General features: G+C 40.6%; 1 long non-coding RNA gene across 2 annotated transcripts in view; it reads left to right on the top strand.

The window, feature by feature from the left end:
• Positions 1 to 18,231, top strand: part of LOC111148577 — a 52,467-nt gene extending 34,236 nt beyond the window's left edge. For both annotated transcript variants that reach the window (XR_002640705.1, XR_002640706.1), the window contains exons 4-5: positions 15,062 to 15,182; positions 16,181 to 18,231. This is a non-coding gene — a long non-coding RNA (uncharacterized LOC111148577). The remainder of the gene's footprint in view (positions 1 to 15,061; positions 15,183 to 16,180) is intronic.
• The last annotated feature ends 1,309 nt before the right edge of the window (positions 18,232 to 19,540 follow it).

The following is a 19,540-nucleotide window of genomic DNA, read 5'->3' as shown; positions in this document are numbered from 1 at the left end:
CCACATCGGGCTCTCTGCTCAGCAGGGAGCCTGCTTCCTCCTCTCTCTCTCTGCCTGCCTCTCTGCCTACTTGTGATCTCTGTCTGTCAAATAAATTAAAAAAAAAAATCTAAAAAAAAAAAATATTCAAAGAAATAACAGCTAAAAATGTCCCAAATTTGGTGAAAGACAAAAACCTACATATTCGAGAAGCTGAGTGAATCGCAAATAGAAAAATCCGAAGAGGTCTACTCCAACACACAGCATAATTAAACTTCTGGAAACTGAATAAAAAGAAAAAAAATCTTGAAAACAGAAAGAAAGTATTACCAAAATCCAAGTTCAACTGCCCATCATTCAAAAAGCTAATACTCATGTGATAAATTTTTTTTAAAGATTTTATTCATTTGACAGACAGAGATCACAAATAGGCAGAGAGGCAGGCAGAGAGAGAGGAGGAAGCAGGCTCCCCGCTAAGCAGAGAGCCTGATGTGGGAATCCATCCCAGGATCCTGGGATCATGACCTGAGCCAAAGGCAGAGGCTTTAACCCACTGAGCCAGCCAGGCACCCCGTCATGTGATAAATTTTGGTTGGAAAGGAATATGAACTTTATTCAAGGGGCCTGCCACCTGGGGAGAAGGGGGTCTCTTGTCCAAAGACCAACTTAAAGATTTCTGGCTGGCTCAGGGGCTTTTAAAGGAGTTTAGGGCAGTTATTCATTAACAGGAAGGCAGTGATCCATAACATTTCTTGATTATGTGCAGACTCAATGGTGCCAGCTACAGACATTATCTCAGTGCTTGGAGGTTGTGTAAGGGTGGTCTGGTTCCTTGGTGCCTGAGTAGGGGTCGTTATGCAAGAGAATTTGGTGATATGCAAAAGAGCTCTGTTTTAGGAAAGAATGCATAATCTATAGATATGCAAAGAAAGTTTTAGTTAATCACAAGGGCTAATGGTACCAGCCTGGAAACTACTAGGTTGGCCAGAGGGGCCAAGGTGGCTTCAAATGATGTGTTACCTATAAAGAAAACCAAATCTAATGACAGCAGATGTTTCATAAAAAACATGCAGGCCCAGAAGGAAGTGATGAATTTTTCAAGTAGTGAAAGAAGAGAACTGTCAACCATGAATTCTATATCCTGTGAAACTACCCCTCAGAAATGAAGAGGAAATAAGGACACCCTTGAAGGAAGGAAAAATAAGAATTTGCCTCTAGCAGACCGACCTTAAAGATTAGCTAAAGAAACTTCTTCAGAGAGATAAGATATGATAAAAGAGGAATCTTGGAGCATCAGGAAAGAATAAAGAATAATGGGAAGAGTAGAAATATGGGTACACACAGTAGACTGTCCCTCTGTTCATGAGTTTTAGAAATCATATTTGAAGATTTTATTTATTTGACAGAAAGAGCACAAGCAGGAGGAGCAGCAGGCAGAAGGAGAGGGAGAAGAAGCAGGCTCCCCACGGAGCAGGAAGTGCAATGCAGGGCTTGATCCCAGGACCTTGGGATCATGACCTGAGCTGAAGGCAGATGCTTAACCAACTGAGCCACCCAGGCATCCCTAGAAATCATATTTGATGACTGAAACAAAAATTGTAACACCATCTGATACTCAAGACACCTAAATGGAAGTAAAGTTTCCAAACTTCACTTGAAGTGCTCAAATGTTGATACCAGTAGGATATAAGTCACTTATTTATAATACTTAGAGCAGCCAGTATGAAACGTATACAAAGAGTCACACTCAAACACACTATAAATAAGATAGGATCCTAAAAAATGTTCAAATAACCCACAGAAAGGCAAGAAAAGGAAACGAATGAGAACTAGAGGAAACAGAAAAAAATAATAAAATTGCAGACTTAAACATTAACAATAATCATCTTAAATGTAAATGGTCTAAATATACCAATGAAAAGACAGAGATAAGTGGGTGGATAAATAAACATGTCTCAAAAATGTGCTGTGTACCAGAAATTCACTTCAAATTCAATAAAATAGGTAGGAGTTGAAAGTAAAAGGATTGAAAAAGATTTATCTTGCAAACATTGATCTAAAACCAGGAGTAGCTTCATTAATATCTGATAAGGTAGATTTCAAAGCAAAGAATATTACTAGAGACAAAGAGAAATATTACACAATGATAAAGGATCAGTCCGCTAGCAAGATACATTAGTTCCCTAAGACTGCTGTAACAAAGGACCACAAACTGGGTGAGTTAAAACAATATAAATTTGGGGCACCTGGGTGTCTCAGTCAGTTAAGCATCTGCCTTTGGCTCAGGTCATGATCCCAGGGTCCTGGGATGGAACCCCATGTCGGGTTCCCTGCTCAGAGGGAAGCCTGCTTCTCCCTCTCCTGCTCTCCCTGCTTGTGCTCTCTTTCTCTGTCAAATAAATAAATAAATCTTTAAAATATATATATATATATATAAACTTATTATTCACAGTTCTGTAGGGTAGAAGTCTGAAATTAAGATGTTGGCAAGGCCATGCTCCCTCTGAAACTTGTAGGGGAGAATCTTCCTTTTCATCTTCTAGCTTCTTGTGTTTGCCAGCAATCTTTGGCATTCCTTGGGTTTTAGATGTATTACTCCAATTTCTGCCTCTGTCATCACATGGCTGTCTTCCCCCTGTGTCTGTCTGTGTCCAATTTTTTCTTTTATAAAGCCCTCCCTAATCCAGTATGACCTCATTATAACCTGATTACATCTATTTCTAAGTGAGGTCACATTCACAGATACCAGAGGTTATAACTTCAACATAACTTTTGGGGGACACAATTCAACTCTTAATAGAAGATATAATTATCTTAAATGTGTATGGACTCAACAACAGAGCTTCAAATTACATGAAGCAAAAATTGATCTAGCTGAAAGTAGAAACAGACAAACCAAAATTACAGCAAGGGACTTAAACAGCCCCTCATAGAAACTGATAGAACTACTAGACAGAAAATCAACAAGATCCTATTGAATGATTGTGTTGGATTCTACCTAGCAATCAAGCAATAGATAATCCCATCTTAAGCCATCTCTTCCAGAAACTTACAAAAGAGAGAATACTCTTCAATTTATTTTTAGAAACTGGTATAATCATGATAATTAAACCCAAGAAAGAGAACACAAGAAAGAAAATTATAGGTAATGTTCAATAATGAATATGGATTTAAAATTTTTAAATAAAATACCAGCAAACTGAATTTAGCAACATATAAAAAAAGATACTACATTATGACTAAGTTTAATTTATCCTGGTAATGCAACATTTGTTCAACATTTAAAAATTAATTGATATTCACTATATTAACAGATTAAAGAAGACCATATAACCAGGTCAAGCTATAGGGTTACTTGGTTAAATTTCAACACTCATTCATAACTTTTAAAAAACTTGTTAGCAAACTAGATAAAGGGGCATCTGGATGTCTCAGTTGGTTAAGCATCTGCCTTCAGCTCAGGTCATGATCCCAGGGTCCCAGGATTGAGCCCCGCATTGGGCTCCCTACTCAGTGGGAGTGTGCTTCTCTCTCTGCCCCTCACCCTGCTTGTGCTCAATCTTTTTCTCTCGCTCAAATAAAGAAATAAAAATCTGTAAAAAAATTTTTTTAATTAAAAAAAAAACAAACTAAAAATAGAAGGAAACTTCCTGATCCAAAAAAAATAAACCTACAACAAATATCATATTAAAATATATTAAAAATTTTAAAATATATTAAAAACCTACAACAAATATCATGTTTACCTCTGAAACAAGCATTCTTCTTAAGATTTATTACAAGACCCAGGTTATCTATTACTACTCCTATTAATCATTGTTCTGGATTCCCAGGCCAACACAGTAAGGCAAGGAAATAAATAAATGTATAAGTATTATAAAGAAAGAAATAAAATTGTCATAATTCATAAATGACATGATGCTACCAAAGGACATACAACACCTTCACTGAAAAAAATTATAAACCTTTAATGAATTAAAAGAATAAATAAAAATAAAATAAAAGAATAGATACATAAAAGAATAGATACAAATAAAAGAATAGATACATCATGTTCATGAATTGGAAGATAGTATCATAACAATATCAGTTCTCTCCCAAATAGATATATTTATTCAATGTAATTCCGATCAAAAATCCCATAAATGCTTTTATAATCTTAAAAGCTAATTCTAAAATGTTTATAGAAAAGCCAAAAATAGCCAAGACACTTTTGTAGAAAACTTCACGATGGGGAGACGTACCTACAAGATATGAAGAGTCCTTTTACAGCTCCAGTAGTTAAGGACAGTGCTACCTTTGGTGGAGATGTAGACAAAAAGTTTACTTGAATAGAAAGAAAGCCCAGAGAGACTCAGACAAATACTGAAACTTGGTATATAATGGATCAGTAGAAAAGGATAAATTTTTTAATAAACAGGGCTGGGATAATTGGTTATTTATATGAGGAAAAATAAAATTATGCCCATACTTCACATTATACACAAAAATTAGCATCAGGTGGGTTAAGACTCTAAATGTCAAAGACATTTTTAGAACTTTTTAGAACTTTTTTAGAATTTTAGAACTCTATAAAAAGTTCTAAAAGACAATATAGATGCGTGCCTTTACAAAACACTTAACAAGACAGGCCTTTATACATGCTGGCCCTTCTGTCCAGGTCTGTCTTGCCCTCTCCTGCCTGCTTCACGGCAACTCACACTTCACATTCTAGCTCATATGTTACTTCCTCAGAAAAGCCTCCTTAGTTATCCAGACTTAATCACATCCCCTGGTTATAAATGCTCAAAGGTCATTCTACTTTTTCTTTTTTTTTTTAAATCATTCTTTGAGGTATAGTTTATATAAAATAAAGTGAACAAATCTTAAATGTACAGCCTGATGTATTCTTACGTGGGTAAATACTTGTGTAACCACCACCTACATCAAGATACGGAACAATGTTTCTCCCAAGTTTAAGCAAGTGGCTTCTCCCTGTTGTTAGATAAATGGGCAATAAGGGCTGGATGGAGGTATTGGCTAACAGATAGTGAAAACTGTGAACAATTCATTGAGGCTGAAATTAGTGCAGCCTCCAAGTAGGGCCCTTTAAGTGGGCGCCTGGGTGGCTCAGTCGGTTAAGGTTAAGTGTCTGCCTTTGGATCGTGATCCTGGGGTCCTTGGGATCGGGACCCGAGTCAGGGTCTCTGCTCAGCAGGGAGCCTGCTTCTCCCTCTGATCCTCCTTGCCCCACTTGCTCTCTCACTTTCTCTCTCAAATAAATAAGATCTTTAAAAAAATAAAGGGAATGGATGTCACATACTGGCTTTGGAAAGAAAGCCCATTTATTCTACTCAAAGCAACTTCTAACTTTCTACTTACGTCACTTTCTGAACTCTATTCTCTGTGTGTGTGTCTATTTTTGATTATTTTATTCTGATTTCAATATCGTAAACTTTTAATGTACTCATATATGATACTGAAAGTACCCCATCATTATCATTTTTCTTTTTCTTTCTTTTTTCAAAATTTTATTTATTTATTTGACAGAGAGAGAGAGAGAGAGAGAGAGAGATCACAAGTAGGCAGAGAGGGAGAGAGGGGGGGGGGGGGGGGGGGAGTAGGCTCCCTGCTGAGCAGAGAGCCCGATGCAGGACTCAATCCCAGGACCCTGAGACCATGACCTGAGCCGAAGGCAGAGGCTTAACCCACTGAGCCACCCTGGTGCCCCCATCCATCCATCTTTCTTTCTTTCTTTCTTTCTTTCTTTCTTAGATTTTATTTATTTGAGAAAGAGAGAGAGAAAGAATGAGGAGGGGAGGGGCGGAGGGGGAGAGAAGGGAGAGAATCTCAAGCAGACTCTGCACCAAGCACAGAGCCGAAGTGGGGCTGGATCTCATGACCCTGAGATCATGACCTGAGCTGAAACCAAGAGTCAGATGCTTAACCGAATGAGCCACCAGGCACCCCATCATTTTTCTTTTTGAGAAATGTCTCACTGTTTTCACCATTGTTTTTCCTTCTAGATAACTTTCAGAATAATTTTATCAACTAGCCATAAAGCCATAAAACATTCTAAGAACATGTCATTTCTTCAGTTGAGGTTTTTCATTCATGTTTCTGGTGACATAAACTGCTCTGTGAATTCTGGTCGGTGGAACGTGGGTCAAATTGATGATGGAACTTCCAGCCTTGGCTCATAAAAATCTTTCCACTCAATATTCCTTCACTTAAAATCCTTCATGCTCGTTTTCCCATTTGACTTGGTTGGAATGGAGGTAGAAACAACCCCATGGCAACTTTGGATTAAATATGGAGGCAACACAATAGGGAAGTAACTTAGGTCCCTGAATCCCATTTGGAAGAGAGCTGCCCACTGATCTGAAATACCCATTTTGACTTTATGTGAAGAAGGAGTAAATTTTCATGGGGTTAAGCTACTGAAATTGGGGGCTGAGTATTATAACAGCTAGCCAGTTCTGAGTCATGCATCCTTTAGGTGGTTCTTCAGATTTCTCCATCACAGAAACTATACTGTTTTAATTATATATTAATAGAACAATGTCAGAAAAAATAGAAATGAGAAAAGTTACATTAAAATCACCGTAATACTGCGATTTAATGATAGCCATTTTTAACATTTGGTTTCTATCTTTTCAGTTATCTGTCAGTTGATCACTATCTCTGGGTTTTGCCGTATTGTGATTAAAAAAATCAGTTACATTTCTTAAGTTCCCACTTGCCTATCAGTAGAGTTGTTAGATTTAGCAAATAAAAATACAAGATCCCCGGTTAAAAAACAAAAACAAGATCCCCAGTTATATTTGAATTGCACATAAACAATGAATAATGGTTTAATGTAAGTATTTCCCATGCAATATTTGAGAAGTACTTATATTTAAGAACTGCTGTTTGTCTGAAATTCATATTTAACTGGGTATCCTGAATTTTATCTGGCAATTCTACTGTGCAAGGACTTAATACACTCAAAGTGTGCCCCAATTTTTTCTAAGTTTCCTTGTCAAAAACAGCTCCAGCATGGTCTTTCTCTGATGTCTGTCTGCCCCACTGCTATCTCCCTTCCTGATGGTCCTCATAAAAAAGCCTAGCTAAAGTTTATATACAGCTTGTTGGAGAATCATAAACAACAAATAAAATAGAGCTACAAGCCTAGACTCGTCTCCGAGTCCTTATTGGGAACCTCTTTCCCAATCTCCTTACTTGCCTCCACATGGTAGGACCAATTCATTCCCATTATTGGGAAAACGAGCATCTCTGTGCCTTAAGTCCAGACTCAACTTCCTTGAGGCCCCAAGTGAGCACTTCTGTCCTTGGCATCATGCTAAGTGTTTGTGTGTATTTTCTTATTTAATTGGCTAAAGTGACCAACCACCCTGGTCCCAATTTTAGTATTGCAAATCCTGGTCCCAGGAGAACCCCTCCTCCCTGGGGGAAAAAAAGGCCTGATTTTCAGTGATGGGTGTACAAGGTTGGAGGGAAAGTACAGACCTCATAGAGTGGCCCAAAGAATAGAGGCTGAAAGCAACATTGCTTTCTAGTGTCAAATGGATACAGTATAGATCATCCATCTTTTGTAGCTACTGTTGATTCCCCCTTGTCCACTGATGTCGGCAATGGACTTGCCCTCCGCAGTCACAGGTCACCCATCATTGCCTCACTCCCAGTGATGCAGCTGAAGTGTGCATCTTAAGTGCGTTGTAATCATGACTGTTAACAGTTTGTGCTTGACTGCCCGTGGATTGTTTTGCTTTTTATCAAGGTAGTGCTAGTTTATTTTTTCACATTGTGAATATGCGACCATGTTTTCTCAGAGTTCAGATAAGGAGAATTAGAATGATTACAATGCCATTGCTAACATCACCCAAACTTCACTAAATAATGGGGCAAAGTGTGTTATTTAAATAATAAATGGAAAGACATACAACTGGGTTAGGAAGCTATGTGACTAGAACAGAACATACTGCACAGTATTTGGGGTTGGGCCCCGTGGAGAGGGGAGGTAACAGCATATATAGAAACCGAACTTCACAAATCTGGAACGAGACAGGCAAATACTTCTAAATCAATAAAAATGTTTTGTCTCCCCCGCAAAGACACAAATGCTAACTTGAAGAGCATGGCTGCTGAATTACCTTGCATATAACACAGGAAGAAACAAATACATTATCATAGTTACCTTGACTGCTCCATGATATTGAATGAAGTTACATTTCCTGATTCAAAAGTTGCAGCCAAAAAGTCCTAAGGGCACACAAAAGGGCGGAGTTTCATAACAGATGTGTTGGCCCCTTAAAGTGTAGAGCCAATTCTGTCAGTTCTTATCAACCATCCTGCTTCTAGGGAACATCAGATGATGCTTCAAAGCTCTGAAACTAAAAGGTCCTTTGATTTCAAAATTGGAGTTTCAATCATCATCTTGATTTCTACTAAGATTTTAATGGAAGCAGAGAAAATATAAGACAACAGGTTGTTGATATCTTGTCCAGAAACAAACTAGACTTTGCTCATCTAGCTACATAGTCAGCAGACAGTGAAGATTTAAGTTTTGACAAGTTCCATTCAGTCCGTAAATACCTTACCAAAGAAAACGAAGACGTTGTAGCTTCTAAGGAATCTGCACATTTTGTAGATAACACTGCTAACAAGAGGTGACTTGCTTACCTGTGAAATTGAAACATTCATAATGAAAAATTTTAGTCATTTTCAGTGTTCTCGAAATGTACAAAAGCATTTAATGAGATCTTTGATTTTACAGAATGGAAGGAGATAGCCTCATTATACCCTCGCCTACAAGACAGCTGTCATTGCTGCCTTCCATAGAAAAGAGGTTAAAATGTTGGCCTCCCATAAAAATCAAATCTTCAAAGTGTGGGATAAGAAGAATATCCTTCTCTAATTTGGAAATACATTGAAGAGAAAAGGGATTACAGTAAAATAGAAGGGCGCCTGGATGGCTCAGTCGTTAGGCTCCTGCCTCCGGCCGGGATCATGATTCTCGAGGTCCTGGGATCAAGCCCCATGTCAGACTCCCTGCTCAGCGGGAAGCCTGCCTCTCCCTCTCCCACTCGCCCTGCTTGTGTTCCCTCTCTCGCTGTGTCTCTCTCTGTCAAATAAATAAACAAAATCTTAAAAAGAGAAAGAAAGAAAGAAAGAAAGAAAGAAAGAAAGAAAGAAAGAAAGAAAAGAGAGAAAGAGAGAAAGAAATGTATATGCTTCTTCTTTAAAATTGATAGTCTCTGAAGAGGCTAGAAAAGGATGAACTGATTGCTCCTGAGTTTGATGTAGTTTGTAAGTTGTGACAAGAACTCATACAGTGAAAAATGACTCCTTTTTTGGAAATAACACTGTTCCAGAACGCAAAAGGAAAAACAAAAACAAAACCCACTACCAGAAAAAGATACCAAGTTAAATAGGACTTCTTAATTTCCTTACTACCTGGTAACTTATTGGACTCCACCTTCATTTTCACAAGTTCAGATTATCTCTGTGCTTTTTAAAACTATTTTCTCTGAGAAAGAAAGATTGAAATTATGATGGCATTTCATGTGTTTCAGAATAGTTTTTAAAAGATGGGTATTTAAGACCTGGATGGCCTATAGGATGAATCCATTAATGCAAAGGACCTAATTAATTGACAAAGAACTAATCCATCAAACAACCCTATGAAAACATGTGGATAGACTTTTTAGAGAGCTGGAAACTACTTTCTACAAGTTAGAAAATCTGCTGGTTGGAAGTAAATCCTCAGTTACTTAGTTCACGTGCTTTTGTTAAGATGACATTTAGCGGGGCACCTGGGTGGCTCAGTGGGTTAAGCCTTTGCCTTCTGCTCAGGTCATGGTCTCAGGGTCCTGGGATCAAGCCCTGCATCGGACACTCTGCTCAGTGGGGAGCCTGCTTCCCCCTCTCTCTGCCTGCCTCTCTGCCTACTTATGATCTCTGTCTGTCAAATAAATAAATAAAATCTTAAAAAAAAAAAAAAAAAGATGGGGCGCCTGGGTGGCTCAGTGGGTTAAAGCCTCTGCCTTCAGCTCAGGTCAGGATCCCAGGGTGCTGGGATCGAGCCCCGCATCGGGCTCTCTGATCAGCAGGGAGCCTGCTTCCCTTCCTCTCTCTCTGCCTGCCTCTCTAATTGTGATCTCTGTCAAATAAATAAAATCTTTAAAAAAAAAAAAAAGATGACATTTAGCTTGATGTCATCACATCGGACTAATACCTAGACTCAGAGTCATGTGGGCCTGGTAAGAGCAAAACTGCAAATCAAAGTCCAATTTTATGTTTTACTGCTCAGTTTTACCGCTCAGTTTTACCATTATGTTAAAAAAAAAAAAGGATGTTCTAAAGTTTGTAAGTAATATTGGAAAAGGAAAACAGTGAAAATATGGGACAGAAGTCATCATTATTTTAATTACATATAAGTAATACTTCTCTAATTAGTCCTATTGGTGTACATGTTTCTTTTAAAAAGTCTTACATTTATATGTCTTATAATACATAATAAACCAACGCACCTACGGGCGACTGATTTTCAACCAGGGTGCCAACACTGTTCAGTGGGTGAAGAGTAGTATTTTGAACAAATGGTGCTGGGACAGATTGCTATTGTTCTAATTAACATAATTATGTTAATAATAGCAATAACATGCTATTTAAAAGTATTTAAAAGTAAATAACACAGGGGCACCTGAGTGGCTCAGTCCGTTAAGGTCATGAGTCCAGGGTCCTGGGATCAAGCCCTGAATCCGGCCCCCTGCTTAGCAGGGAGTCGGCTTTCCCATCTCCCTCTGCCCCTCCCCTCCACTCATGCTCTCTCACTCTGCTAGCTCTCAAATAAATAAATAAAATCTTTTTTAAAAAACAAAAGTAAATAATACAGAATGATGTATAATTTCAAATAAACACCTCTTTTCCAAATTTTTTGTTAAAGTAATAAAACATAATTATGCCAATTATGATTATACATTGTATATAATAAGTTTATTACATGCATTTATAATATAATATATATTATATGTTGTATATATTTTAGTCTGATATGGCTGTGTCCCAGGTTGGCGCTTTAAAAAGTTGGTCACCCCAGTTAACCCTCACCTAAACCCTATGAGATAATACTGTTTTCCCCTCCAATTTATGGATGAGAAAACAGAGGCTCAGAGACATAAATTAACTTGCCTAAAATAACAACATAATAAATGGAGGAGTTTTTTTCCTTCCTCCCATCTAAGGTTCATCTACTCAGTTCTTTCCTTTTTGGGGAATGATTGAACATGGAAATGTCCAATCTCTTTAATACAGGGTACAGAAATTACTGGTCCATGATAATATGAGCATGTGTGTACACATACGTGCATGTGTGTGTGTGTTGGCTAGGAGTGTACCCTAAAATTAGGAATCCACTTTTCTGTTTTCTCTTGAGAACCCAGAGGACCTGATAACACCGGGCCCACCTTCTTCCACAGTAGCGGTTGCTGACCAGTAGCTGTCTGTCCAGGCAGGACATTCATCCCAGTTTGCCCAGTTCCCCTTCTCCCTTTTGCTCATGTCCAGCCAGCTTTACTCAAGGACGTTACCCTCGCTTCAGAGAGGCAGCAGACCATAAGGTAAGAGTCTGACTGCAGCCAGACGGGGGTTCAAATTCCATCCTTGCTACTCACCGGCTCCTTAACTTTGGACAAGTTCCTTAACCTCTCTGTACAGGATTCTTCCATCTACAAAATTACACAAACAATAGTATCTTTTCCATAGGGTTTTTAAGTATTTAAAATGATAATTCAAGTAAAACTTTCGAACACTCTTTGGCATGCGTGTTTCCAATCATTGTCATTACTGCTTGTCACCCTGCAGCCAGTTTAGTTTGCATCCTCTGCTGGAGAGGAAACTTCCTCCCTCCGCCCTCAGAGGTGTGGCCCCAGCCAGACAATGAGAACAGATCACAATAGTCCAGCCGCTGTGCTTTCTGGGTTATTCTGTCTTAAGTAATTCCACACACGGACATCAATCATCTGGCCCCCTTTGAGCTAAACCATGGCCAGTCCAATTACTCTTTACAGTCTCTGTTCTAAAGGGAAGATCCTGCCTCCTGTCCTTCCTGCAGTTTTCAGTTTCCCAGCTCTAGATATCCTGCCCGAGATTAATCGAAAAGGGACAAGCAACACTTGGCAAGGCTGTGCTCACTAAATTCACACAGGCAGGCAATAGTATCTTTTCCACCCTCACCTTGAACCCACGCCCCAAAGAAGTTACAAAGTCTCAGAGACAGCTCTGATGCAAACACACTCCAGACAGCCTATTACCAAACAGTACTGGCCATTCCCATCTAATCATCTGAGTCATGTTAAGGGTCAAGTCCCCCAGTTCCCCTCCAAAGATATGAAATCAACTTTCTACCTCTTTGAGGACTGAAAAAAGGCTGGCTTTTTTTGGGGGGGGGGATCTTTACAAAAGATTCCAAGGAAATCTTAAAGGTCTGGTTTTAAATAATATCTAGATATAAATTGAGATTATAAAAACAATTTTAACAAAATAGATTCTGCTCTCCATAATATCTTTCAATATGTTCTTCCACTTAGCACTATATTGCTAATATATTTGGTGTCAATACATTTACTTTTACAATGCTATTTTTATTGGTTTTATGGTATTCAGCTGTACGAATGTAATCAATGTCTTATACTCAGACATCTGGGTTGTTTCCTGGTTTTCGCTAAGACAACAATGAGGTGACAAACACACCCTTGTGAATTAAATTTGAACAGCAGCTTCGTTTGTTTAACCTGGGAATTTTTCCTAGATGTGGTTCCCCTACGTACCTTTGGAAATAAATCCATTTGTCAGGGGGAAAAAAGTGTTAAAACATGCTAATTTGCATATTCCATCTATTTCCTATTAGACCGTAACTGACAGAGAAGCTACTAGTTATCAGCACCTGCTATGTGTTGTACTTTCCATTTATCTGTACATATTATCTGTACTTTACATTCTTCGCGTAAATGACCGAACAGTCTTTTGCAATGGGCCTTATTATCCTCATTTAAGAAATGAGGCTCAAAGGAGTAAAGGATTATATCCAAGGTCACATCTAGTTAAAAGCAGAAAATTTGAATTCTTGTTGGTCCGACTTCAAAGTTCAGGAACTTTCCTTAACACCATATTCCTGAAGAGATTCCATAATTCAGTTTTTGTATAAACCCAACAACAATTTAGATGCTGTGAGGCCGATGACCATTTAAAACTGTCAGTGAGGGGCACCTGGGTGCCTCAGTGGGCTAAGCCTCTGCCTTCAGCTCCGGTCATGATCCCAGAGTCCTGGGATCGAGCCCCACATCGGGCTCTCTGCTCAGCAGGGAGCCTGCTTCCTCCTCTATCTCTCTCTGCCTGCCTCTCTGCCTACTGTGATCTCTGTCTGTCAAATAAATAAATAAAATCTTAAAAAAAAAAAACCCATCAGTGAATGAATTTGCAAAATGAATAACCACTCACTAAAAACCGATGGAAACTGAAATGTTTCCTTATAAAGTAGCTGAAATCAAGTGGTATTTCTAATTTCCTTTGATCCTGAATTTGCATTACTCTGTACCATCAGCTCCGGGGTGAACGCATGCTCAAGGCATATCTCAGGCTCTTCCTTAGTGCTCACCAAACGCTCTGAGAGGTCTCTATTTGTGAGTATGACTCCCTGCTTCTATACTATGTAGGTTCACTTTTCTCTATTAGGTGTTGTAAAAAACATACATAGGGATGCCTGGGTGGCTCAGTCGGTTAAGCATCTGCCTTCAGCTCAGGTAATGATCCCAGGGTCCTGGGATCGAGTCCCACATTGGGCTCCTTACTCAGCAGGGAGCCTGCTTCTCTCTCTGCCTCTGCCTGCCACTCTGCCTACTAGTGCAGCATTTCTCTCTCTCTCTCTCTCTCTCTCTCTGACAAATAAATAAATAAAATCTTAAAAAGACAAAAACATGTTTCAGGCTTAAGAGAAGCCTAAGGAATATGCCACAGGGTGCCTGGGTGGCCCAGTCAGTTAAGTGGCTGCCTTCTTCGGCTCAGGTCATGATATCGGGCTCCTGAGATCGAGCCCCATGTGGGGTTCCCTGCTCAGTGGGGATCTGCTTCTCCCATTCCCTCTCCTGCTCCCTCTGCTTGTGCTGTCACTTGTACTCTCTCTCTCTCTCTCTCTCATAATGGAATAAAATCTTTAAGAAAAAGAGTGGGCACCTGGATGGCTCAGTCCCCTGCATGTGCTGTCTCCCTCCCTCTGTCTCTGTCAAATAAATAAAAATAAAATCTTTAAAAAATGTGTATAAAAAAGTATGCCACGTTAACTGTGCTCAAGGATTATGGGATACAGATTCCGGATGATTCCTTTTGCTCACTCCCTCATCTTAATCTGTCCATCTTCTGGAAGGATCAGCTTCCACCAGTTGAAAGAAAAATGCATCTTATTCACCCAGCTGGTCAACTCCTGACACTGAGTTTGTGGTTTGTAATTTAGCGGTTACTACGATATTGACGCTGCCTTTCAGAAAAGTTGAGCCTCTCGTGCACTGGCCATCCTTGGCCTGTATCAATTAGGATAGGTTCACCTGCAAGAAAGAGTGCCTTAAACCATGAGAAATCTTCTTACTTCTTAGGAAAGATTCCCAAAGTGGGCAATTCTAGGGTTGACTGGTAACTCAAAAATGTCATCCAGGATCTAGTTCCTTTTCACACTTGAACAACAGCATCTTGAGCCTGGGGGCTTTTCACCCTCGTGCTGTCACCTCACTGTCACAGATGGCTAGGCCGCCACAGCCGTAGGCACTAGGTCTTCATACTGCATTCAAAGATGAGAAAAAGGGGGCAGAGGAAAAACACCCTTCTTATTCTCCAGGAAGGAGGTATTTTCCAGATTTTGTCCTGTGCCCATCATGGGAACTGAATCACGTGGCTGTCTCAAACAGCAAGGCAGGCTGAAAAGTAAGCTCAAGATTGAACCCCTAGCAAAGGGGTTCAAGATTCCCATGATTGACTTCGACCAGTCCCAACTTGTATTTATTCAGCCTTTTTATTCCTACCTTTTCAGTGCTTTTTTTTTTTTTTTTTTTAGCTCTTTCCTTCTTACTGTGGTCAACACTGAAGAAGGAGGACGTGACTGTTGGGCGGGCAGCTGACAGGGCCTGCTCCTTGTGTGATAACGGTTCTTCACGAGACCCTCCGCACTCAGATAAGTAAGAAAGGACAATAAAGTCACACACATGCTATGACTGGGGCCCGTCAAGAAGTGGGCTGGGTTTATGTTTGGCTCCTGCTTTAGCCTTGCCACAGTAAGAATGACAAAGATAACAAAGACACCCAAATTGTAAGAATACAGAAGCTGATTAAAATGTTCCATTGGCTGAACTCATTACAAATACCATTAAGAGGCCCGTGTGGGACTAAAAGAAGGAGGCGGCCAAAGTCTATGGCTCCAAGTCAGGCGGAGAACAGTTTCCCTATGACAGGGTCCTCGCTGAAGACAGCTCTCCTCACCTCGCATGACTACGAATTGGGCCAGCTTCCCTGGTTAGAAAGGCCCAGTCACGAGGGCAAAAATCAGGATGTGTGCCGCGATATGGGTGGTCAGAAATTTTTTTAAATGCCATTTGTGTGGGTGTGTGTGTGCACGTTCCTCAGCAATGCATCACGCATTGCACAAGTCTGACACCTCCCCACCAAAGAAAATCCTCTGCTCTAAAAGCTGGTCTCTGCGTCTCTGAGTCTCTCCTGTCCTCTTCCGGCGACATCATCTTATGAATTGGGGAAGAAAGCCAGGAAACTACCAAGGTTGTAACACCACGGTTGTTTACCTCAGAAAACAACCCCATGGGACATAATTTTGGCATTTGCCCACCCCAGCCTCGGGCTGCCTTGTTTTCCTTGGTATGGCTGGAGCCTAGAGCCCAGTCTGGGGACCTACAGAAGATACTGTCAGTGGGAAAGTGATTGCTAACTAGTGCTAAATTTAAAATTGGGATACAAAACTGTAGCTCCCAAATGACGTCAGGTAGACCCAAATATATTATTAACTATAGTTATAGAAAACTAAAAACCTTAATAATAGTTATCTCTAGGTGGTGATATTTGGGTGATTTTTCCTCATATCTTCCTGCATGTGTAATTTCCCAACCACAAATAGTGTCCCCATAATTAGGTAAATATCTTGTTTTTCTTCTCTTTTTTTCATCAGCATCACCGAGGAAGACGCTGTTACAACAGCTGGTGCAGTTGCCATCCTGAGAAGGAGCAAACCGGGCAGGAGTTGCTTTCTTCCCATAAAGAAGCACAAAGGCAGAATAATCCAAAGATCCAGACCAGAAGTCTTGTGATGGTTTCTTAGGGAAGAGACTGCCCCGGGGCGCTCCGGGCCTCTCCCGTCTCCCTGCCGCTCCCAGCTCTCGGCTCTCTCGGTAGAATTTAGCAGATTCATCACTGTGCTCCATCCCAGGCTCTGCTATTTTTAGCTCTGTTGACTTCCCAACTATAGGCAGACAACCATGCTGTAGGCTAAGCACCTGGCAGGTGGGCAAGGGCGCCCCGGCAGAAGGAGAGGACGGCTCACCCGGGAGAAGGAGGGCCTGGTGTCTCAGGCAGGAAGGATTTAGAGAAGCCGAGATCAAGCCTGCGGCCCCCCCCCCCCCCCGGGGGGCTCCAGGCTGGTGACCCCAGGGGCCCGGATGACCCCTCCTGTCCTCCAGCCCGCGCCAGGCCAGGCCGGCCCGCCGCGCCTTGGAAGTCGCTGCTCTTCGCGCTCCCCTCCACCCCCCACCCTCAGGAGCCCACCTTCACGGCCACCACCACGGCCCCACCACAGCCACGGCCACTCTCCAGCCTTTCCTCTGGCTCGAGCTCTCGTCACACCACTTAGGTTCATCTGAAGTTTGACAAGAAGGCGGCGGAGTTTGCTTGTTGATGGACATCCCACCCCCACCCCCCCACAGTGGGCTCTGACCCACGTCCGCCGGGAGGAGAACCTTGCGGGTCTCCGCCTGGAACGCCGCTGTGTGCCGTGACTTTCAGTAAATAAATCGCGCCATCGGGGCCAGACGGATCCTCGCCCTCCCCTCACCCGTGAAGCTGCTGTCGTGGCAGCTGGGCCGCTGCTCACTCAGGTCCCCGGTGACTGCCTTTCACTCTGGCCATCCCGGCCCATCACCAGCGTCACTGCCCCGAAGCGCGCGCCCAGCTCACCTCGCCGCTGCCGCTTTCGCTCTGTCTGGTTCTTGCCTTCCGTCTGTCCGCGGGGGAGTCGCCTTAGAGCCTCAGCCTGTTTCTGGGAGTCTCAACTGTGCTCTTTTCGTTAAAAAAAGAAAAAAGAAAAAGAAAATGGGGGGGGCAGCTTTATTGAGGTAGAATCGACAAATAGAAATTGTATATATTTACTTTGTACAATGTAATTTTAAGGTGTGCAGTGTGATGACTCAATGTATGTATATGTTTTCCAGTGTGGAGAACACTTAGGATCTACTCTCAGCAAATTTCAAGAAGCATACAATACAGTGTTATTTACTGTAGTCACTGTGCTGGACATCAGATCCCCAGAACTTACTCTTCTTATAACTGAGGTTATACCGACTCCCAGCAGCCGCCATTCTACTCCAGGCTCCCGGAGGTCCACTTTTTTAGATTCTACATATTAGTGAGGTCATACAGTATTTGCCCTTGTGTCTGGCTTATTTCACTTAGCGTAATGCCCTCCAGGTTCATCTACGTTGTGGCAAATGGGAGGATTTCCTTCCCTTTCACTCTTTATCATAACAGAAACATGTTCTTCTCCATCTGAACTTAGCCTCTGAACCTTAGAGACATAACTAATGTCCAAAGGCAATGATCCAGAAAGGCCCACAATGGCCACCTTCTGGCTACAGGAGCTCTCGTGAAACCCAGTGCAACCCTGACACTCAGTTTGGCAATGTGACAACTTTTTCTCCCCTAACAGAATGGAACAGGTAGTCCTGAATTTAACCCTCTTACCAGCTGTGGACCTTTGACTACCATCTCATGATCCTTAAGTTACAAACATCATGGGAAAAGTCAAATATGCCAGGGACAGTTGAATAGAAATTTCAGGAAGTTCTCCCATTTTTAATGACTCATTTTTAATGAGCTGCTAAATTACCCTGAGATAACTTTCTTTTGGACTTCCTATGGCTTAAACTGCTGTTGGGTGGGTATTCTATGGAGGGAAAAAATCCTAACAGGGTGTAGGATTGACCAAGGGTTTCTTACTTGCACATATAAATCCTTTAATTTTTTAAAATTTTATTCCATTATTATTATTATATCATTATTTGCACACATAATTCTTTATCAAATTACCAGTGTACATTTGGGTTTACCTATAATTTCTGTTCATATCAGTTCTATTAAAATCAGGAAGAAGGAAAAATGCCTGTTATTTCTTCTGTGAGTCCACATTGTTTTATAAAATTTAGCCAATATGATAAGGAAATAAAATAAAACAATTACTTTAAATATTGGTAAATAGTAAAATTTTCCTTTTAGGATTAGAATATTGTTTTCCTAGAAAGACTAAGATATTCTACCTTAGGTCTCAGTTTCATCATCTGTAAAACTGATATAATAGTACCTATCTTTTAGAAATATTGAGGATTGAGTTAATATACATAAAAAACAGAATAATGCCTGGCCCATTGGTAGTTCTTGTTGTTATTAAAATAATGGAATAAGGTGGGGTGCTTGGGTGACTCAGTTAAAGATCTGACTCTTGATTTCTGCTGAGGTCATGATTTCAGGGTCATGAGATGGAACCCCACTTGAGATTCCCTCTTTCCCTCTCCTTCTTCTCCCCACCCCCCCCCCAAACTAGCACACACTAGTGCTAGGCATGCCTTCAGATGCCAAAAAAAAGAAAAGAAAGAAAAGAAAATTGAATAAGGTAACTGGACACAAAATTAAAGTACAAAATTAGTAGTTTTACTTTTAATCAACAGAAATTTGGATGTCAGGAGGGAGGAAATCCCACTTTCTAATAAAAAATCAAACTGTAAAATGCCTAGAAGTAAAATTCACAAGAAAGGCAAAAGACCTAAAGAACTAACTATGAATCCTTATTAAAATGTGAAAAAAGTCTAAGTGTAGTGACAACTGACTAAGAATGATAGAGGGGCATCTGGGTAGCTCAATTGGTTAAGTAATTGATTCTTAATTTCCTTGATTTCTGCTGGGATCATGATCTCAGGGTTGTGAGATTGAGCCCCCCTTAATCTCCTCATCCAGCTCCTGGCTCAGTGGGGAATCTGCTTCTCTCCTTCTCCCTCTCCCTCTGCCCCTCTCCCCACCCATGGTTGCACAGTCTCACACACGCTCTCAAATAAATAAATAAATAAATAAATAAATCTTTAACAAATTTTAAAAATTAAGAATGCCAGAATGTCATAACAGTGCCTGCCCTTCCCAAATTAATTTACATATTTAATGAAATGTCATCCAGAATCCCAGTTTATATGATGATTATATATGATGATTTTAAAAATCAGTGGAGGAATAGCTGAGAGTACGCAAGTAAATTCTAACAGAAAGATGGATG

This window comes from Enhydra lutris, unplaced genomic scaffold, assembly GCF_002288905.1.
Source record: "Enhydra lutris kenyoni isolate GAN:26980312 unplaced genomic scaffold, ASM228890v2 scaffoldscaffold20, whole genome shotgun sequence".
NCBI classification, from domain to species: domain Eukaryota; kingdom Metazoa; phylum Chordata; class Mammalia; order Carnivora; family Mustelidae; genus Enhydra; species Enhydra lutris.
Note: the sequence above shows the minus strand (reverse complement) of the source record. Positions and strands in the feature narration are given on the sequence as shown.